This window comes from Heloderma suspectum, chromosome 1 (assembly GCF_057233095.1).
Source record: "Heloderma suspectum isolate Gila_16-S chromosome 1, 16-S_ref, whole genome shotgun sequence".
NCBI classification, from domain to species: domain Eukaryota; kingdom Metazoa; phylum Chordata; class Lepidosauria; order Squamata; family Helodermatidae; genus Heloderma; species Heloderma suspectum.
The window spans coordinates 39643829-39666895 of record NC_139458.1 but is presented as its reverse complement, the minus strand read 5'-3'; positions in this window follow the sequence as shown (position 1 = coordinate 39666895).

Below are 23067 nucleotides of genomic sequence, written 5' to 3'. Positions count from 1 at the left end.
CCTACAAGGCCATTGAGTCCAACCCCCTGTTCAATGCAGGAAGCCTGATTCCCAGGCGGTCTCCCATCCAAGTACTAACCAGGGCTGACCCTGCTTAGTTTACGAGATCAGACAAGATCAGGTACTTTCTGCCAAGGCGCCAAGGCAGTTTACGTTTTGTAAAAAGTAAATAAATACTGAAACAAGCATACACATGTTACGAATAGCGATGGGTGAACTTGCCCCGAATAAATTTGTCTTTACTCAGAAAGTAACAAATTAGTCCATGTAAATTTGGACAAGAATCCTCTTTAATATGAGATCTCGTTCCATGTATACACATTTAGCACATGCACAATTTCAAAATGCATCTTGGGAGCTGTAGTTTGGAATCTTGTAATGTAACATGATGTCATGTGTTATCGCATTATGTCCCCCACTTCCTGATTGGTTGTTTTCATATGGCCTACTTGTGTGATGATGTCATGTGATGTTTACTTGCTGATTGCCAGAATATGGAGGAAAGAAAATGGATCATGGGGTCCTTCTCCTCCTTGTGGAGCCAAGGATGTGGTGGCAGTGATGATGAGGGAAGCAGTGGTGGTCACATTGGATGATACAAAGATTAAGCCAACTCAGTGCACACACAGGAGGGGCATTGTTTCGATGCAGGCTGCGTATGCTCTGAAGCATGCAATGAATTCTGAATTCTGAATTTGTGATACATTGGTCCAAGCTTGCTACAGAGGTGAGTGTTATGAATGGATGAGTTTCAACCAGTGAGCAGACTAATTATGAAATTCAGTAGTATCACTAGTTACCAAAAACCAAACACCAGAAAATAGTTCTGTTATGCTGACTGAAGGATGGTAAGACCTCCCTGGCTTGGGCTTCCTCACTTTTGCATTTCCTTGAGGTGCACAGATCTTAAGTGGTCCCAGGGAAGGTGGGGGAGGAGCTGCCTCAATAGTCCTCTCAGGCCATTGATGGTTCCTTCGGGTGCTGATGGCTTGAGCTTCCTGGTCTGGGTTTCCTCAGGTCAAATCAAATAGCTACACATAGATTAATTTAGCTTTTACCTAGCGCTGAAATGGATTTGCTCCCAGAAATTCTTCTCAAATCCTTCCTTGCCTATTTTGGTGGTGAATGGTCCAATATGCCCCATCTTTGCACTTAGTAAACCACTTCACTGGGCACAACTGATCATAGCATCATAAAGATGCAATCCTATCCCCACTTATCTAGGAGTAAGCCCCATTAATCTCAATGAGACTTATTTCAGGGTAGACATTTATAGGCTCATACTGTCAATCTCTCATTCACATCATGTGCTGGATTGATTACTTCTCCAACAATCATATCTCTGTCTAGTCATTTTCAAAGGCATTTTCCCCTGCTCCATCACACTGTGCCAAATTAAAGCATTTTAATTTAAAATCTTCAGGACATGTCCATTTTAAAGCAGTGTAAACCATCAGTGTGAACAGGAAGTACTGGAGTGTGTGGTGACTAAGAGTCTGAACTGAGAGTCCTGGATACAAAACCTGTCTCAGCTACAACATCTTTAGAAAGCTGCTCTTCCCAATCTCTAAAGCTCACTCCCTTCTGCCCCCCCTTTTTGGTAATTAAACGAAATTCCCATCTGCCCTCCATCATGGAAGGTGAGACAGCATACAGAGGGTTCTCAGGGAGTCTCTCATCCGGGCACTGACCAGACCTAGCCTTGCTTCATTGCATGGTACCCTCAGACCATGCCCTGCCTGGGACCAAGATGGACAGAGGAAGGCCAGCCTTCCTTCTTGAGTTGTTGTAAGGATTACTGAGATAATATATTTGAGTGGCACTTTACAATGGATTAGATCTGGGGTACAGACCTCAGATTTGGGGGCCAAATCTGGCCCTGTGAGGGGCTGAATTTGATCCTCTGAGGTTCCCAGTTGACCACACCCCCTTCCTCTGACCTCACCCTCTTTTCCCCAACTGGTTTTCCAGCTTTTGTGTAGATCCCCCACTGCCGCTGCCATTCTAGTAGGTGGAAATTAGGGCTGTGCAGGGACCCCCCACTCCAAGCTGCTCCGCAGCTTCCGAGGCAGGCCCTATCTGGCTTAGGCAGATCTGGGTGGCCCCCAACCTGCCTTGGCCCCGAACCTGAAGTGGGTTCCCCCCCAACGCCCCCACGCAACCCCCCAGCTCCTTACCTGGGACACCGCCTCCTCTGCCACTGCTGAATTCTTCGCTGCCACCCACTGCTGCTGTCTTCACCGCTGCTGCCTCCACTGCCTCCTGCAGCCTGGATGCGTGGTGACTCTTCTTCCAGGGAGTGGCCATTTTTAAAATGGAAACTTCCTGGAAGTTCCAGGAAGTTGCCATTTTAAAAATGGCAACTCCCTGCAAGAAGAGTTGCTGTGCGTCCAGGCTGCAGGAGATAGCAGTGGCGGGCGGCGGTGGCAAGGAGAAGGCGGCTCAGGTAAGGACCTGGAGGTGCCGGGGGGGGAGACTGGACCAGGCGCTGAAGCACACTGAGCCCCTGACCCACTCTGGGCCACTTCGTGCCTCCTCTGCTTCACCTCGGAGGGGGCATAACGTGCCCCAAAGCATCCCGCTTTAACTCGGGGTTCGGGCCAAAGCGGTGCACAGCCCTAGTGGAAATCTCATGAGGCTTAGTTACTGGCAATGAGATTTTTAAGCTAAAATGTGCTGGTATTTTTGGTTTTTCTGGGCCCGACCCTTTTGTCTCTGGCTCTGCTCCTTTTGCCTTTGGCCCCACACACCACTGGAATGTGACCACTGTGACTGTCTGCAGAATGGAATATGGCCCTTTGGCTGAAAGAGATTCAACACCCTGGACCAGATTTCTGCCAATGGTGCTCCCCTTCCCCAAGCCTGACAAAGGCACACAGGATGGGGGCTGGAAATGCGTTTACTCCCAGGGATGGCAGGATAGGGGAACAAATGTGCAGATGAATGCTGTGTTGGCACAGTGGCTAGCAGAGAGCGGAGCTATGGACTATATGCCAGCGTTCGTCCTTTTCAGTTCTCCATGGCATCTACCCTGCCACCCATGGGGCTGTGAATCCACTCTGGGTTTTAGTCAGAACCAGCCAGAACTCTAAAGGTGCTATCCAAGGTGCTGAACCCATTTTGAGGACAGGATTCAGCATGTGGGATAGCTCCTTTAGAGTTCTGGCTGATTCTGACTAAAACCCAGAATGGATTTACAGCCCCACCGAAACTGGAGTGACCAGCCTCACTGCCTGCCACCCTGTTGGATACAGTGTAGGTGAGACAGAAAATTTGGGGGGCCAGGCAGGAATGTTTTACCTCTCAACCCGATTGGTGCTGAGATGCAGGGTTTTTTTCGCCTAGGCTACCCTGATCCAGAAAAGGGAGCCAAGGGAGATGGGCTAGTGGGTAGAGCACTGCCATGAAGTACACAAGAGGGCAGTGTGAGGCATCAGATCTACAAGTCACTCCTTGGTGAACACTGAGGCATGTTGGTGCCACAAGGGGATTCCCAAGGCTCACCCTTAAGGGCTGTGGGCCCTGGGGATAGGGAAAGGACCCCTTCTGAGCCTGGCCTGGAGCACACACCCGAAGTCCTAGGGATAGCAGGGGGCGCAATGAGTCAGGAGGGTCTCCCTTAACTAAAAGGTGTGGCCAGCTGGCTGGAAGTGGGAAATACACTGCATACACCTGGGTCAGGGATAGGTTAACTCCTAAACTGCAAGTGATGAAGAGGTGGCAAGGCAATCCCTACCTCAATTGAGTCCCACACAGGTGGTAGATCCTTGCTAAAGATCCTATATATAGCGCTGTGCCGAAAATTTTGACTCTTCCATTTTAGGCATTTTGTGGAGGAGAGGTGGGGTACAGTGGGGTCTTACCTTTTTTAAGATTAGTCAGTTCTTGAGGGGTCTTCTTTCTTTTCATTTCTTTTCTTTTCTTTTCTTTTCATTTTTTTTAAAAAAACACCCCCTGCACTTGCAGGAGCCCAGGCCTCTTCTCCGTCCCAGCAGTTCTTTCTGAACTCCCAGGAGACCATGTGATCTCACCCTCTCCAACAGGCATTCAGGAAGAACTCCCAGCTAGTGAAGAGTCCTGGGCTTCTGCAAGTGCAGGGGGTATTAAAAAAATATATAGAAAGAATTGCCTACACCTTAAAAAAGGGTATGTGGAAAGATACCCTGCAAGAAAATTCTCTGAAATCCTCCCCCTCCCTGCAAAAGAGGCAGAAAAAACAATGCCGCTTTCACAAGGAGAGAAAAGGTTCCCCAAAATAAGGGGCAGGCTTCCGCACAGCACTACTTATATATAACAAATTAAGGGTGCAATCCTATGCATGATTAGACGGAAAAAGGGCCTGCAACTCCCAGCATGTTACCAAGTAAGGGGTATGAAAGTCCCCTTACTTGGCTCCGCCGGGTTCTGCTGGGGGGGGCGCTCCGTCCTTCCCCCTGGATTCCTTGCCGGCTGGCTCTCCTCCACGGGGATTCGGTGGAGCCGCTGGCCGGCTCCACCAGCAGGTGGACATCCGGCCGTTGGCTAGCAGGGACGCAAATGGTGGCGGCTGTAGTCGCTGCCATTTGCGTCCCTGTAGTCAGCCATAATAGGCTACGTAAAGACTTACGTAGCCTATCACGTCTGGCTTAAACAAACAAACAAACACGCGTACGCAAATGGTGGCTGCTACGGCTGCCGCCATTTGCGTTCCTTATTTTTGGCCGTCTTAGTCTACGTAAATATTTATGTAGACTAAGACAGCGAAAATAAGGGGGATGCAAATAGCATCTGCTACACTATTTGCGTTCCCCTTATTTTCACCGTCTTAGTCTACGTAAATATTTACATAGACTGAGACGGCCAAAAATAAGGAATGCAAATGGTGACGGCCACAGCCGCCGCCATTTGTGTACGCGCGGTTTTTTTTTTTTAAGCCAGACGTGATAGGCTACATAAGTCTTTACGTGGCCTATCACGTCTTGTAAAAAAAAAGCCAAACAAAGCGACAAGACTGCAAATGGCGGCGGCGGCAACTGGTTGGAAGACCAGCTGCCGCAGCCGCTGCCGCCGCTGGAGCCACTGCCACCTGTAAGACCCACCCCAGGTAAGTCTCGTCCCGGGGGGGATCCGTGGGGGGGTGGGGGGGTGGCAGGCATTTGGCCTTACCGAGATCCGTGGTGGAATTCTCTGCTATCCCTAGTCCCAGCCAGCCATGCTGGCTGGGGCATGCTGGGAATTATAGGCCTTTTTCCTTACTAAACTGGCCCTGAATCGTGCCTTAAATTAATTTTTGGCCCAAGTCTGTGTCTCGCCTCTTTCTTCTAGGTATGGACAAAAATTCACACCCACAGGGCACGCTATTTCCGGATCTTCATTAAATCTGAAATGTACAACTTTCCTTTTCCCATGAGGCTATGAAGCCATGTACCAAAAAGGGTGTACCTGTCGGGATTGATTCCCTATCAGTACATCCATGGCCTCTCAGGAAGGAGGAGAAACAGATGCCTAACACTACCTGGAGTGCTGCAAGAAGCAGCCGTGGTGACAAAGCTTTCACTGCTCTTTGTTTTAGAAAGTTTGAAGCACAGACAGGAAAGGGGTGGGACTCCCCCTCCCCCCTCCCCAGTCTCCAACTGCCACTTCTAATTTAAAATTCAGACTGAGGTAACAGCAGGCACACGGCACTGTTCTCGTGCCTCCTGCAGCTGATTTCTAGAGAGATCATGCCAGAAGAGCAATTGCATCAGACATAATTGGAAAATATGTCTTAGGTGCTTCCCCTCTCTGCATCCCCCATCTTAATTAAAGAAACTTCCTGAAAGAAATTAAAGAGAAGTCCTGAAAAAAACAAAACAAAAAACCATTTATTTTAACTTCTGAGTTCTGACCTTGATGTTCTGTGACTCTTCCAAACAACAAATCGAAAGTGAATACGGGCTTAAGGTTATGACTGCAAACACCCCCTGCGACTAGATCTTTTGTAACAGAGTGTTTAGAAGCAGAATAACTGTTTTCTTATATGTGCTAAAGAGAGGGGGGGAGAGAGAGAGAGAGAGAGAGAGAGAGGAGAAAAGATGGAGGGTGCTAGTAAGGTTTTAGACATCCATTTCTTAGTTTCATTCCCAGAAAGTGTGATACCAGGGGTTTGGGACAGTCTGACCTGAAAGCCCTGATCAAAGCTGTGTGGAAGCTGGTGAAGAATAAAAAGACAGTACTTGCTCAGAGGCACTCTTTTTTAAATCACTACCTCCTTTCTGATTGATAGGAGATTCACAACTTGCAAAAGGATGTACTTCCTCACATCATACATAATATATGATTTTGATGTCACCAGATATGGTCTTCAAAGGGGATTAGATAAATCAATGGAGGATACGTCTACCAATGGCTATTCATCATGATGACTATATGGGACCTCCGGGTTGTGAGAGGGAAATCCAATGAAGTTGTTTCACTGATGGAACTGCTTCAGCAGCATAATCAGGAAGAGGTGATTCCCCTTCCTTCTCCCATAATACTAGAACCCGGAGTCATCCCATGAAGCTGATTAGTGGGAGGTTCAGGACAGGTAAAAGGAAGGGCTTCTTCACCTAGCTCATAGTTAAACTGTGGAATTCACTACCACAAGCTGTAGTGATGGCCACCAATTTGGAGGCCATCACTACACATTATACTGGCAAAATTTGGAGGCCATCACTTCTACACATTATACTGGCAAAAGTATACAGTATCTGGTTTGCTTCTCTGAAGTATAAAACAAACTTTTGTTCAAGTAGGAGGTACTGGGTTGGATCCAGCAAAGGCCTTCCATGGATGGAATGACTTCTTCACACAGTGCATAGTTAAACTATGGAATTTGCTACTGCAACATGTAGTGATGGCCGCCAATTTGGATGGCTTTAAAAGGGGGTTAGACAAATTCCTGGAGGAGAAGGTTATCAGTGCCTACTAGTCCTGATGGCTATGTGCTACCTCCAGTATCAGAGGCAGTATGCCTATGTACACCAGTTGCTGGGGAACATGGGTGGGTGGGTGCTATTTCACTCATGTCCTGCTTGTGGGTTTCCCGTGGGCAGCTGGTTGGCCACCATGTGAACAGAATGCTGGACTAGATGGAGCTTTGGTCTGATCCAGCATGGCTCTTGTTCTCCCCCTGCAGTCACTTTTTTGCCCTCAAAATCTGCTCCAGAGGGAAATAAAAACTTTATTTATTTCATTTTTACACATTTTAAAAAGAGACAAAAAAAGAGGCAAAAGGACAGCCAAACAGCACAAAACACCACTACAAAGAAATAAGGAAGGAAGGAAGGAAGGAAGGAAGGAAGGAAGGAAGGAAGAGAAGCTGACATGGTCAACAGGAAAGACCACAAAGTTGATTTATGTTCCTGTTCTATTTTCATTTTATTGACTTTCTGGTTGTTTTATTTGTGGTAGGTGGTTTTCACAAACATTATTCGTTTATATTTTAATATGATTGCATGTCACTTGGTAGACTTTTTATTTTTTTGATGGCAACTGAGGCTCTAATTGTATACCCACTTACCTAGTAATAAGCCCCATTACATTCAACAAAACCTCCTTTTGAGTAGTCATATATAGGATTGTAATCATTTTTAAGTCAATTCATATCCTATCTGACTGATCAATAGCTAGATATAGGTATAAAAATCCCTATAAATTGGCATGATCTCACATGAGGGTAGAGATAGGTGAATCTGTCAAGTTTGATCTTAGCAGAGTTCTCATTTTTCCTCTGCCAAGTGCATTCCATCCCAGTATTGTTCCATGCAGATTTGTTTTCCCCACACAGAAATCCTTATTTTTTGTGGGTGTTTTTTTTTAATATACACATTTTTATTTGCACATTTTTCAAATGTACTCATTTTAAGAAACAGTTTTGTTTGTTTCGCAGAATGCACTGCAAGCTCAGAAATGGACGAATTCCAGCCACAAATTGTGTTTGGGTCCACATTCGAATCCAGGAGGTATAAATCCAGGAGGTAAATGCATTTAGAAAGTACTTGATGGAATGAATCTAAGCCTTCCTATTTGAGAGCCTCTTAACATTACCAAGCAGGCAATGTAGCCCATAAAAAGTAGTTAGTTCCACTTTGTTACATAGAAGGGAAAACACCAAGTTACATTGCAGTTCTACCTGGACCAAGTGGACTCTCCAACTCTGGAGGCTCCAAAGAATCCAAAGCCCTGTTGGGCTCGTGCCAGCAAACAGAAGTGAGGGAGGAATGGTGGGTTCCCCCCCTCCCCACCTATTTTTAAAAACAAATTTCCCCCTTTTGGTTTCTATGGGAGATATTCATTGACCCCCAACCCCAGGCTGGTGTCGATCTGCAGCTGATTTGGGGGCATGTCTGAGGACTTGGAGGGCTGTGGATACTGCAGATCCACCATCTCTGCAAGCATGCCTCCCTTCTCTGCAACAACTGGGAGTGGGGGTTCCAAGTCCTATCTTCCCTTCTAATGCCGGATCTCTCTTTCTGCCCTTGGAGGGGGAGATCAAAATATCCTATAGCCCCTGCCAGGGACCAAAGGATTGCAGCATTAGCCTTACCTGGAGGAAATCCCATTGAACTCAATGAGGCTTACTTTGGAGTAGACAAGGATTGTATATGCCACTGTTCAGCACAGCAGCTACTCATGACTTTTGGAATATCCCAATGGGTCATTTTGAAAGTGAGAAACAAATTGTCTGCCTTTGCCATTTTGAGCCATTCTTAGTAGGAGGCAAGCTGTAGGAGTCAGACATATACCGAAAACCATCACCGTCTAATCTACCTGACTCAACATGAAATCACTTCCAGTACGCGAAATCTGCACGTCTCTTTCCATTGGCGGCATTATTGCTAAGTCAAGGCCTTGTGCATTTTGACAGTCATGATGCAGCTCAGCTCCCAGCTGCCATTTTAATATTAAATTGGCAATTTTTAATATATTTTTCCCTGAAGCAGCGGATCTAGTCTTCAAACAATCTCTCAGGAAAGTCAAAGAGGAGGTAATGGTGGCTGGTGGGAGAAGGCTATTATTGTAACAAGTTTAATATATAACATTTGTGGAAATGCATAAAAATGGTGTTAGTGAGTGCTGCATAACCTTTTCACCGGTGTAATAAAATGCTAAATTCCACACACTTATTCCCAGTGCTGGCTGAGAATAAATTCTCTCAAAATTATGTGTTCTGCCTCTGCGTGATTCCACCATCACCCCTTTTCTTGAATGTGTAAAAGAGTTCCTGGGAAGGATACAACTCTTTTCTTGCATCTAGGTTGGTTTACAGTCATGCAGCTTCTTAATTTAGGACAAAGGGATAGCACAACAACATCTAACTCTCTCATCCTTTTCTAACCCATGCAGGAAATTTGGCCCCAACCTACGTATCTATTATGAACTTTTCATCACAGCTGTCACACGTCTATAAGGGCTATTAGCCAGGATGGCTATAGACCAGGGGAAGGCAACAAGGTGCCCACAGGCACCAATATGCCCCCAGACGCCATCCTGCTGAGAACACCCAAGTCCTCCCAGTTTTTATTTTTAAAATATTTTTTGTATTTTCTTACTGGCAGACAGCTGGAATTGCTTCAAAGCAAAGTGTCTCTAGCTGCTGCCACCTTAATTTCCCATGAATGCCTTTGTGCTGGTTTCTTGTCCTTTGTGACTAGCCATGCCCACCTATGGCCGCCATTTTATGGTTGTGCTCAAGAAAGTTTCTCAAATTTCCAAATGTGCCCACAAGTCCAAAAGGTTGTCTACCCCTGCTATAGAGCTTCTATGTTCAGATGCTTTATTTATTGATCTATCTATCTATCTATCTATCTATCTATCTGTCATCTATCATCTATCTATCTATCTATCTATCTATCTATCTATCATCTATCTATCTTTCGCATTTATATCCCGTCTTTTTTCCTCTAAGGAACTCAAGGCGGTGTACATAATCCTCCTCCGCCTCCTCCATTTTATCCTCACAACAACCCTGTGAGGCAGGTTGGGATGAAAGCCTGTGACTAGCCCAAAGTCACCCACTGAGCTTCCATGACTGAGTGGGGACTAGAACCTGGATCTCCTGACTCCCAGTCCAATACTCTAGCCATTACACCACACTGGCTCTTTAGGCCATTGAAAACCAGTTGCTGGGAAGCAATAGTGTGTGTGCGTGTGTGTGTTGTGTTATTGCCTTTATGCCCTTCTTTCTGGCTTCCTAGAGCTCCATGTTTGAGGAGGCCCTGGGCAAAGTGCTTTCTGCTGGATCCCCTCTTACGTTGATGGGTCCCAACATGCTTACCCTGTGATTGTGGAAGTAGCAGCACTCCCGGAGATGTCTCATCTGGCCACAGTGCCTTAGATATATCAAATTCGATTTCTGTAACACACTTGACATGGGGCTGCCTTTGAAAAGCGTTCAGAAACTTCAGCTGGTCCAGAATGTTGCAGCCAAACCATTATCCAGGCCAATTATAGGGAGCATGGGACTAGGGATGCACGAAAGTCACTTACCTGGTCTCGCAGCTTGCTTCATGGTGGGGAGGAGGCGCTTCGCTGCTCCCCCGAAGTTCAGGCCGGGGGGGGCTTCCCTCCTCGCCTGGCCGAAATTCAGGCCGGGGAGAAGCGCCCTGTCTCCCCGGCCGTGAACTTCAAAAGAAAAAAAAAACGCCCCTGTGATAGGCTATGTAACGATTAATGTAGCCTATCACGGCTAGATCTGCAAAGTCAGCCGTGATAGGCTATGTTAATTGTCACATAGCCTATCACGGGTGACTTTGGAAAAAAAAAAAAAGCACGTACGCAAATGGCAGCCCACATAGGGAGCTGCCATTCGCGTTCCTTATTTGGTCCCTGTAGTCTACGTAAAGACTTACGTAGACTACAGCGAAAATAAGGGCAATGCTATTTGTGTTCCCCTTATTTTCGCCGTAGTCTACGTAAATGTTTACATAGACTACAAGTGCTAAAATAAGGAAAATGTTTACGTAGCCTATCACGGCTGAGTGAAAAAAACAACAACAACACCGTGCATATGCAAATGGCGGCACCCATGGGCGCCGCCATTTGCATTCCTTATTTTGCCACGTGTAGTCTATGTAAACATTTATGTAGACTACAGCGAAAATAAGGGCAACACTATTTGTGTTCCCCTTATTTTCGCCGTAGTCTACGTAAATGTTTACGTAGATTACATGTGCTAAAATAAGGAAAGCAAATGGCGGTGCCCATGGGCGCCGCCATTTGCGTACGCACGTGTTTTTTTTTTCACTTACTCAGCCGTGATTAGGGGTGCACAAAAGTCACTTACCTGGTCTCGCAGCTTGCTTCGCGGTGGGGGGAGGGTGCTTCGCTGCTCCCCCTGAAGTTCAGGCTGGGGGGGGAGGCTTCCCTCCTCGCCCGGCCGAAATTCAGGGTGCGGAGGAGGCGCCTCGCCTCGCCCGGCCGCGAAATAAAAAGTAAAAAAAAAAAACGCCCCCGTGATAGGCTACGTGACGATTTATGTAGCCTATCACGGCTAGATCTGCAAAGTCAGCCGTGATAGGCTACGTTAATCGTCATGTAGCCTATCACGTGTGACTTAAAAAAAAAAAGTGCCTACGCAAATGGCGGCCCAGATAGGGAGCCGCCATTCGTGTTCCTTATTTGGTCGCTGTAGTCTACATAAATCTTTACGTAGACTACGGCGAAAATAAGGGCAACGCAAATAGCGTTGCCCTTATTTTCGCCGTAGTCTACGTAATCTTTACGTAGACTACAGCAACCAAATAAGGAACACGAATGGCGGTTTCCTATGGGGGCCGCCATTAGCCGTACGCGCTTTTTTTTTTTTAAGTCTCACGTGATAGGCTATATGACGATTAACGTAGCCTATCACGGCTGACTTTGCAGATCTAGCCGTCACGGCTTTTCTTGGCTGCCGCCCCTGCCCCTGTCGAAGCCCTGCTGAAACGCCGCTGCGACCTGCCACCGGGAGCGACATTCGGGAAAGGTAAGTCTATCACGGCTAGGGATGGGGGAGAATTTCTCCCCGAAACTACTTCGGGGGGCCGAATACGTTGGCACTCGGCCCCCCGAAGTTTTGGGGAGAAATCACGGTGTTTTTTAAAAATCTAGCTGTGATAGGCTACGTAAATCTTTACATAGCCTATCACTTTTTTTTTTAATCTTGGAAATGGCGGTGGCGGCAGCTGGTTGGAAGACCGGCCGCAGCCGCCGCACCGCCGTCGCACCACCGCTGCACCGCCATCGGAGCTGCCGCCGCCTAGGGATGTACGAAAGTCACTTACCTTATCGCAGCTAGGCTTCAAAGTAGGGGGGAGGCACTTCGCTTCTCCCCCCGAAGGTCAGGTGACAGGGGGGAGGCTTCCCGCCTCGCCCGGCCGAAATTCAGGCCAGGGGGAGGTCCCGCCTCGCCTGGCCGAAATTCAGGCCGGGGAGAACTGCCCCGTCTCCCCGGCCGTGAAACAAAAAGTAAAAAAAAAAGACCCCGTGATAGGCTACGTGACGATTTACGTAGCCTATCATGGCTAGATTTCCAAAGTCTAGATTTCCTATCATGGCTAGATTTCCAACGCTATTTGCGTTGCTCTTATTTTTGCCGCAGTCTACGTAAATCTTTACGTAGACTAGACGTGCCAAAATAAGGAACGCAAATGGCGGTCCCCATGGGAGCTCCCATTTGAGTACGCGCTTTTTTTTTTTCAAAGTCACCCGTGATAGGCTACGTGACGATTTACGTAGCCTATCATGGCTGACTTTGGAAATCTAGCTGTGATTAGGCTACGTAAATCGTCATGTAGCCTATGTAGGGATCTACGAATGTCACTTAACTGGTCTCGCAGCTTGCTTCGCGGTGGGGGGGAGGCGCTTCGCTTCTCCCCCCGAAGTTCAGGTTGGGGGGGGAGGCTTCCCGCCTTGCCCGGCCAAAATTCAGGCCAGGGGGGAGGCTTCCCGCCTCGCCCGTCCGAAATTCAGGCCGGGGAGAAGCGCCCTGTCTCCCCGGCCGCGAACTTCAAAAGAAAAGTAAAAAATAAATAAAAGCCCTGTGATAGGCTACGTAACGATTTACGTAGCCTATCACGGCTAGATCTGCAAAGTCACCTGTGATAGGCTACGTTAATCGTCACATAGACTATCACGGGTCACTTTAAAAAAAAAGCGCGTACGCAAATGGCGGCCCCCATAGGGAGCCGCCATTTGCGTTCCTTATTTGGTCCCTGTAGTCTATGTAAAGATTTACGTAGACTACGGCGAAAATAAGGGCAACGCTATTTGTGTTCCCCTTATTTTCGCCGTAGTCTACGTAAATATTTACGTAGACTACAAGTGCTAAAATAAGGAAAATGTTTACGTAGCCTATCACGGCTGAGTGAAAATAACAACAACAACACCGTGCATATGCAAATGGCGGCACCCATGGGCGCCGCCATTTGCATTCCTTATTTTGCCACGTGTAGTCTATGTAAACATTTATGTAGACTCCGGCGAAAATAAGGGCAACACTATTTGTGTTGCCCTTATTTTCGCCGTAGTCTATGTAAATCTTTATGTAGACTACAGGGACCAAATAAGGAACGTGAATGGTGGCTCCCTATGGGGGCCGCCATTAGCCGTACGCGCTTTTTTTAAAAAAAAGTCACCCGTGATAGGCTACGTGACGATTAACTTTGCAAATCTAGCCATGATAGGCTACGTAAATCGTTACGTAGCCTATCACAGGGGCGGTTTTTTTTTTTTACTTTTCTTGTAATGGCGGCAGCGGCAGCTGGTCGAAAGATCGGCTGCTGCCCCCGCCCCTGACGAAGACCTGCCGAAACGCCGCCGGGACCTGCCGCCGGGAGCGACATTCGTGAAAGGTAAGTCCCATCCCGGGGGGGGGGCGGGGGGGCGGAGAAATTCTCCCCCAACCCTAAGCCTATGCACGGGTGTGTGTTTTTTTTTTTACTTTAGTTTTTTTTTTTTGCAATGGTGGCGGTGGCAGCCGGTTGGGAGACCGGCCGCCGCCCCCGCCCTCGATGAACCGCCGCCAAACCGCCTCCGGGACCCGCTGCCGGGAGGGACATTCGCCAAAGGTAAGTCCCGTCCCGGGGGGGGCGGGGGAGCGGAGAATTTCACCACTGATTTCGGGGGGCCGAATGCGTTGGCGCTCGGTCCCCCGAAGATTCGTGGAGAAATTCTCCGCCATCCCTACCGCCGGCAGGGACATTCGCACAAGGTAAGTCCCATCCCGGGGGGGGGGGGTGGCAGACCATTTCTCCACCAATTTTGGGGGGCCGAATGCGCTGGCATTCGGCCTCTCCGAGATTCGTGGAGAAATTCTCTGACATCCCTATTTCCTATGCCATAAATTAGGACAAAGCACACTGTCTGCTCACCCCACTCCAATAACAATTTCTAAATGTGTTTCCTTTCCTTTTGAAAAGGTTTTGGCCAACATGGCTTGCAAATCCTAGCATTCCCAGCCAGACCATGCTGGCTGGAATGATGGGAGTTGTAGTTCAACACATCTCTTGGCAATGTGTTCTTTATGACCTGTGCTTCGAATCCAGAGGTTCCAGACTTATTGTTGACTAGTAACCACATTTCATGCTGCCACTAGGATCTGTTGCCTGTTTGCTCTCTTCTTGTTTCCAGAAAATGTTAGGCCCTTCCACTTCCCTTTACTCCTGCTGTTCTGTAACTGCAGAAGCACATGGGCTGTGATGATGCCAGAAAAAAAAAAGGTTGCTCCTATGTGTTAATATTATTTATGTATGTATGTATTTATTTACAATATTTATATACTGTTCCACATCAAAGATTTTGGAGCGGTGAACCACAAGATAAAAGAATAAAACCCCATAATTAAAACAGTTAAAACATTTTAGAAGAACAGGTTTTGAATTTAATAAACTGCAGCTGATCACTCAGGGAAGGCCTCTCGAAATAGCAATATCATCAGGGGGTGCTGAAAACAACACAACGTTGATGCCTGCCTGACCTCCAAAGGCAGAGGATTCCACAGGAAGGGGGCCACCACGCTGAAGGCTCTTTTCCTGGTGGAGTCCAACTGTGACATAACTCCATGTGGAACCACCAGGAGCCAGCCCTCCGATGACCTTAGTGACCAGGCAGATTGGTAAAAGGGAAGGTGCTGTCTCAGTTATCCTGGTCCCAAGTTCTTTAGGGCTTTGTTTATTTTATTTATTTATTTACAATATTTATATGCCACCCCTCATCAGAAGATTTTGGAGCAGTGAACAACATGATAAGAATAAAACAATGGTTAAAAGAGTTAAAAGAGTTAAAACATTTTTAAAAATGACAAATCCCAACCAAGTGGAGTTCTACAAAGCACGGCTGGTCATGCAAGGAAGGCCCCTTGAAAGAACAATGTCTTCAGGAGGTGCCAGAAAGAACACAACATTGGTGCCTGCCTGACCTCTAAAGGCATGGAATTCCACAGGAAGGGGGCCACCACACTGAAGACTCTTCTCCTGGTGGAATCCAACCAGGCCATAGGTCCATGTGGAACCACCAGGAACATGCCCTCTGATGACCTCAGTGACTGGGCAGGTTGGGAGGGAAGGATGTGCTCTCTCAGGTATCCTGGTCCCAAGTTGTTTAGGGCTTTGTTCACTAGTACTAATACCTTAAACTTGTCCCGGTAGCGAATAGGCAGCCAGTGCAGTTCCCTCAGCACAGGAGTTGCATGCTGAAAAGGGGCAGCTCCCAACAACAGCAGAGCTGTTGCATTCTGCACTAGCTCCAGCTTGCAGACCAGCCTCAAGGGAAGCCCCACATAGAGTGCATCAGGGATGGGCAAATGAGCAAAGTACCAGATTGCTAAGATTCTCTGGACATCATTTCATCACTTGTCTAGAGCCCAATTCATGTTTGCATTTGTGATCTCTGCTTACTTTGTGCGCATGGGAAACTTGCGCAAATTGAGCAGCAATTGAATGGGACATTTGCATAAATCTCTAAGTTGCACATATTTCCCCACATTTGTGGAAATTTCCTGAATTGCGCAAAATCCCTCCATAGATTAAAGTGGGGCTGATTCAGTCTACCGAGGAAATTTACACAAATCGAACTGGGAATTGGGAACATGACAAATGAGTGGATGTGTTCCACAATTTCTGAACAATTTTGGCAGGCACGTGCTTGCACTTGTGCTTGTGTTTGAGATTCAAATGGGGCACGTGCGCATGTTTTGCAAGCAAAAATGAAATTCTCATACATCCCTAGTTGTGGCACTCTTTCTATGAAATGCTGTTCCCAGGGAAGCATGCCTGGCTATATATATCCCTGTTTTGTGTTGTTTTCACCAATGACATTGGATTAATGTGGATTGGGGAGTGCGGGGAATATATATTTACAAGTAATAATTATTAATAGAGCTGTGCACAGATGGCCTCTTGACATTCTCCACCCTAACTGTGGGCAGAGAAATGGCGGGGACAATTTCACTTAATTCCTTCAGAGGGAGGACAAATTCTCAGACAGTTTCTCAGAGGCAGAACTCACCATTAGCAGCACCTGTAGCACAGCTTCCTTCTTTTTCTCCTCAGGGTTTTTTTGTTTCTTGTGCTGCCACTGTGTGTTGGCAGCCTGGTTACCATTTTGCATCCTTCACATACCCCATACCTAGTGTCATTCCAGGGCATTGCTGGGCAGGGGGGCGGGCATCACAAAAATGATGGAGAAAATTTGGCAGTGGCCAAGAGGGCAGTGTGTGCTTTTTCTTTCTATTCTACATCTCTTCATTGCTTTGCACCCTCCCAGGCTGCCTGCACTTTCTGATCTGAAAAAGCCCTAAGGGAGGAATTACCTCATGATGTCTTCCCCTGGGCTTTAATTGTAGCGTGGGAAGCTGAAACAGTGATTGTACAGTGAAAGACAGCACACCCACACAAACTCTTCAGCCACCTCATAAGTAAGGTAAGCACAGGAACACTGAACCCAATTCATGAGAATTTCTCCAAAACTCTCTGCTCCTTTGAGTCTCTTTTCAAAAGAAATTTCTCTTCTATAAAATTGAATGAGAATGGTCAAAAAAGGTGAAAGAAATGTTCAGCAAAGCTCTAATTATTAATAAATAATTATTGTATATACTCTATCCAAAATAGTGGACTTATTCTCCAAGTGGCGACACAACACTCCCCCCGCACAAGAGGGAGACATCAACAAGCCCAAGTTTTACTGAAGAACCAACAAACGTAAGGGGAAAAACATGGGGAGGGAACATTGAAAAACGGAAACCCCAAAGAAACTGAGCATGCACGGTGTCAGCAGAATGCTGAGTGTCTGTTGTGGGAGGGAGAACTGGGAGAAGGGGAGTATCCTGAAAAAGCATGGGTACTGGCCATAAGCCTGAACAGGAGCACTCCACACTGCAAAATTCTGTTGCAGGTCACAAGAACATAAGAAGAGCCATGCTGGATCAGACCAAGGGTTCATCTAGTCCAGCATTCTGTTCACACAGTGGCCAACCAGCTGCCCATGGGAAACCCACAAGCAGGGCATGAGCACAACAGCACCCTCCCACCCATGTTCCCCAGCGACTGGTGTACATAGGCTCACTGCCTCTGGTACTGGAGGTAGCACATAGCCATCAGGACTAGTAGCCATTGATAGCCTTCTCCTGCAGAAATTTGTCTAACCCCCATTTAAAGCCATCCAAACTAGTGGCCATCACTACTTCCTGTGGTAGTGAATTCCATAGTTTAACTATGTGCTGTATGAAGAAATACTTCCTTTTATCTGTCCTGAATCTCCCACCAATCAGCTTTATGGGATGACCCCTGGTTCTAGTATTATGAGAGAGGGAGAAAAATGTCTCCCTATCCAAATACTCCAAATTTCTCCATAATTTTGTAGACCTCTATCATGTCTCCCCTCCTTTTTTTTCCAAGCTAAACAATCCCAGCTGTTGTAACTTTCTCTCATAGGGGAGATACTCCAGCCCCTTGATCATTTTAGTTGCCCTTTTCTGCACCTTTTCCAGCTCTACAAAATCTTTTTTTATGTGTGGTGACCAGAATTATACACAGTATTTTAAGTGTGGTCGCACCATAGATTTGTATAGGGGCAGTATGATGTTGACAGTTTTATTCTCAATCCCTTTTCTAATTATGCCTAACATGGAGTTTGCCTTTTTTACAGCGGCTGCACACTGGGTTGACATCTTAATTGAGCTGTCCACCACAACCCCAAGATCTCTTTCCTGGTCAGTCACCACTAGCTCAGATCCCATCAGGCTATAGGTGGTTGGGATTTTTTGCCCCAACATTAGGGGTGGACGAAAGTCACTTACCTTTTCTCGCCTCCCCCCCACCGCGAACAAGCTTCGAGGACAGGTAAGTGACTTTCGTCCACCCCTAAGCGTGCTTCATCACGCCCAAAAGCTCCGCTTCCACGCTGGTGCTGGCCGTGGCTCCTGGGTTGCTGGCGCTCGCGGCGGGTCGTGCGTGCTTCAACGCAGCTCCCTCGGGGCGGAACCCTGCCGGCCGGCAACAATACCAGTGTTGGTGGCAGAGCACGGTAGAACACGGTGCCTGTCACCGCTGGCACTCGCTGCCCCCTGGGGCTCCGGCGCTCACAGCGGCAGCACGCTCGCTCCCCTGCTCCTTCCTTCTAGTCGCTCGCTCGGCGCGCCTGCTGCAGCTCCAGATTTGCTAGCGCTCGCAGCGGCGGTGCACATGCACGGGCGCTGCCCCTCAGCCGGCACTTGCTGCCTCGGCGGGGGCACTGGCAGCGCTGCCGGCTGCACGGGCCCGGGTGCAGCGCTCGTTGCCTCCTCCCCTGGAAGGGGAAGACTGGCCGCCGCCCCCGCCGCGCTGCCTCCGGGAGCCGCCGCCGCCAGGGACATTCGACAAAGGTAAGTTCCACCCCAGGGGCGGGCAGGGGGGTGGACCGTTTCTCCACCAATTTTGGGGGGCCGAATGCGTTGGCATTCGGCCTCCCGGAGATTCGTGGAGAAATTCTCTGACATCCCTACCAATATTGTGCCGAGCTTAACTCACTTTCTGCATCATGCCCCCCAAGAAGGGCCAGGGTGGAAAGAAAGGGAAGGGTAGGACCCTGCCTCCCCTCCCCAACAGACTGCTGCCAAGGCCCAATTCTGAGTCTGATGAGGAGGCAGACCTGGTACTGACATCAATTCTTGCTCATCTGGAAGCTGATGAGCATTCCTCGGGGATCCCTCCCTCTCCCTCGGCCAGGCCAAAAAAAGGCCTCGGCGGTCCAGCCCAAGCGAACGCGACAGCAGACCCAACGCTCGCTGCTTCTTTCTATTTCAGCTCGCCTGGACGCTGTTGAAGCATCCACCTCCTCTTCCTTGGCTCCCTCTTCCTCAGCTCTTCTGGATGGCTCACTGCCTACGGTGGAGCTCGTCCCTTCTTCGGCCTCCTCTCCCCCGAGTGCACAAGCAACATCCGTTTTCCAGTCGGGGATCAGAGCAAGGCCACACTGGGATCAGTGCACCTGGATGCCATTGAGGCTTCCACCTCGCCTTCGCAGGCTCACCATGGCAGCACACCACCGCTGCAGGCAGTCCACCCTCTTTCGGCATCTCCATCAGCAGTTATCCAAGCAACATCCTCCTCCTTGTGGTTTCGCCCAGGCAGCACTCCACAGCTGGAGGCGGTCCGCCCTCCTGGGGCATCTCCGTCAGGAGCACTGCAAGCGGCATCGTCTCCCTTGCTCCCGGGGACCTGGATGCGGCCGCCCCAGATTTGGGTGAGATGACTGCACCTCACCTCATTTGTCCAGATGGGCGACCTTCAGGGACTTGGGGTTGCCGCCTTAGCATACCTCCCTGGGGCGGCTGTCCCTCCCAATGTCATCTCCCTATACGATGCCTGGGCCTCCTGCAACTCCGTCAGACACTCCCCACAGTAGCCCCAGCTGCTTAACTCAGTGTCTTACATGGTTCTGCTGGATTAATTCAGGATCCCTCACCCTGCCCCCACCTGCTCGGGCATCCATGTAAGCGGCATATCAGATCCCTACGCTAATCTGGCGAGTTGCAAGGCCACCGGGGCTACTCCTTCTAGTAATGGCTTTCACCTGAGGAGATGTTTGGCTCGCTTATGCTGAGGCCTTCCACAGGAGGGCCGCCATTGACCCTTCTCTGCGCAGGGTCCTGATGGACCAGGACCTTTCATTCCAATTTTGACTCCTTCCCGGCTGTGTTTCGGCGACAGATCTGGCAGTGGCCACATTTCCCAAGCTATCTCCCGCACTGGCCCTCGGCCTATGGCGGGTCCGCTGCTTCAGCACCGCTGTTTGTACTGGGAATACAGCCCCAAGGGCACATACTCCCAGAACCCGTGCCTTTCTGTCGTGAGTGCTGCCTTGTAGCAGTCAGCACTTGTGCACCTCTTGTCCAATGCCTGGGGATGGTAGGGTCCCCCTTGGAAAGGCTGAGGCAGGGGGAAGCCTGGGGGCAGGCTACAGCTCCCTCCGGTGGGCCCAGGCCCGGTTAGGTTGGTGCCACTACTCTGGCTTTAAGACGCTACCCCAACATGGGGAATGCGTTTTAACTTGGAACACGATTTCATGCTAGGTTCTAGGACCCCTCCCCCCTTTTTTCCCCCTAGGTCAACATAGGCCATCCTTACCTCATAAGCAACATTTCTCCTCGCCAGGCATCGACAGGTTCGTGAGAGGTTTAACAAGGCAGTACTGGCAGAAGGGTTATAGCCCCCCCTTTTCCACACCCCGATATCTACTCTAGGGATTTCCCTTCTCAAAACGGTGCCCAGGAAATCCTCTAGGGGGTTTATCCTGATTCATAACCTATCTTCTCTGAGGGCCAGCCTGTTAATCATGAGAGCCCTGATCATCTATGCTCAATGCGATACACCTCGTCGATGTGGCAATTGTCTTGGTTTGGGATCCCGGCCACAGGTCCCTGTTGGGCACAAGCTACATGGAGTCCAAAGATGGTCATCAATGTTCTGACCTAATGCAGGTATTGCTTCCCTTTCCTTTTTACCTCACTGACCCTTAGCTCACAAAAGGCTGAGGGCCCGTCTCCCACATCAACATTCAGTGAAGCCAATATGATACCCTTAGGCATTATTCTCGACTCCCTCAGGACAACTTTCAGGTACTTTGGGCACAGCTCCAAGCAGTTATACATCTTCCTAGGGTTTCCCTTGGGGGGCCATGAAAGATATTGTTGGGCATCTTCTTTTCACAGTTAGGGTAGCAGCCCCTGGCTGTGCCTTCTCGCGCCAGCTCAGTTTGGGCAGTGCTGGGACTGCGGCTGCTGCACCATCGACCCAGGGTCACTTCTGCTGTGCGCACGTATCCATGAGCATGGCTTCAACTTAGTAGGGCTTTAATGGCACCTCCTTCCGGAGGTGTGAGCCGCTCCTCAAAGCCGGACTGCAGATTCACGGGGTTCCGCTGCTACCCCGGGGGGGGGGGGGTTCAGACTCATAGGGCAGGTCCGATCGTGCTATGGGTATTGGCCTGTAGAGTGGAGGCTGCCACCGCCAAGCACATTTTGGATGACCTCATAGCCAAGTCAATAACCCCCCCCTTCAGTATGACAACGTGACAACGTTATTCATTCCCCGTCCTCCTCAAATCAGAGGGTCATGTCATGTGTCAGTGTGTTCGCTCTCCAGTGTCAGTGTTACAACATCTGGTTCTGGGTCCGCCATGTGCTGGGTTAGGCAAACCCAACTGTCGATGCTTTGTCACGAAATTAGGTCAACGACTTCCGGGCCTCAGCCCCGCTGGTGCATCCATTCCCAGATCCCATCCTTGCAGTACTATGGGAGACTGGGAGACTAAGCCAGGCTTGCCATCCTGCATTCCATAGCTCTCAGTACAGGAGCCACCTGTGACAGAGCAGGTAGGGTGTGTGGTGCAATAGGCAAAGCTTCAGAGATAGGAATCATGGCCCTTACCTATAGACCATTGGCCACAATTTCGCGCCTCCTTAAGGAACAGACTATCTGGGACCATAAGTCGCAAGCTGGCCATTTAGCCTTCCGGCCCACAATGCTGGGATTCACTGACTCCATGTCAGATTTTAGGGTTCGGCATGCAATATAGGTTTGGGCACAGATGTCACCTACTTTAGTACATTTAGCCACCCTCTCTCCCCGGATACCCCCTTTGGGCTCCAGGGGTAATGGCCCTCCATTTGTGCTTTTCAGTAAGGCGTTTCCCTGTTCCACGCAGCAGCATTAACGGCCTTCTGCAAGCCCCCGCCTTAGGAATTTAGGGTTGGTCTGGGCTTCCAAGTCCAACTTGTTCCAGAGGGCCTTGATATATTTCAAAGTACATGTCTGGCCCAATGTAACCCACTTACGTAATTGGTGATCAAACTGATCGGTATGGCAAGGGCATGGCAGGGGCCCATGGCCAAACAGAAGTCAATGGATTATGCCCCGTCGGGACCTTATGGGTTTTATGGAATGCAGTGGGTCTGAGGAGGGGCCTCTGTTTTATCACTTCAATGGCTTACTGTTGACATATGGGCAATTTGGGCAGTTTCTACATTAGCTCTACCCCGCTAGGCCTAGGTAATTTGCAGCTCTGAACCCACTGTTATTACATTGAAGCGGTCTCCATGGTAGCCACTGGAAGTTTCTCTCACAGACACATTATGGCAGTTTGAAAATGGGGCTTCACAGCATTCCGGCCTGCGTTCGCGGGTTGTCTCCTCCTTCCTGACACAATTCTTGCTTTGCTTGCCCTAATGTGCTTACTCCTTAGACCAGCAGACTCGTCGTACGCTGGAACGGGTGCCCTTACATGGGCACATTATGATGTCTTGAGCTGCACGATGGGCTTGTATGTCGTCTTCAGACTTCAGCTTCTGTCACCCTGTCACATTAAGATCCAGTGGCTTCACAGATGAGGCATACGGTGGGAGTCCCCTCCTCACTCTGTTCCACCAAAGTTTGTCAGTCTTCTTCCGCAGGTCCAGGTGCTGCATGTTGAGAGGAATGACTTTGGCTGTAAGCCAGGCAAGGACCTGATCGAACAGGCCTTGGTTGAGATACAGGTGGTCCGGCATACCTGGCCAGAAGTAGCCTATTGCAGTCCTCACCGCTCCCATGGATCAATGGGAAGGCATGG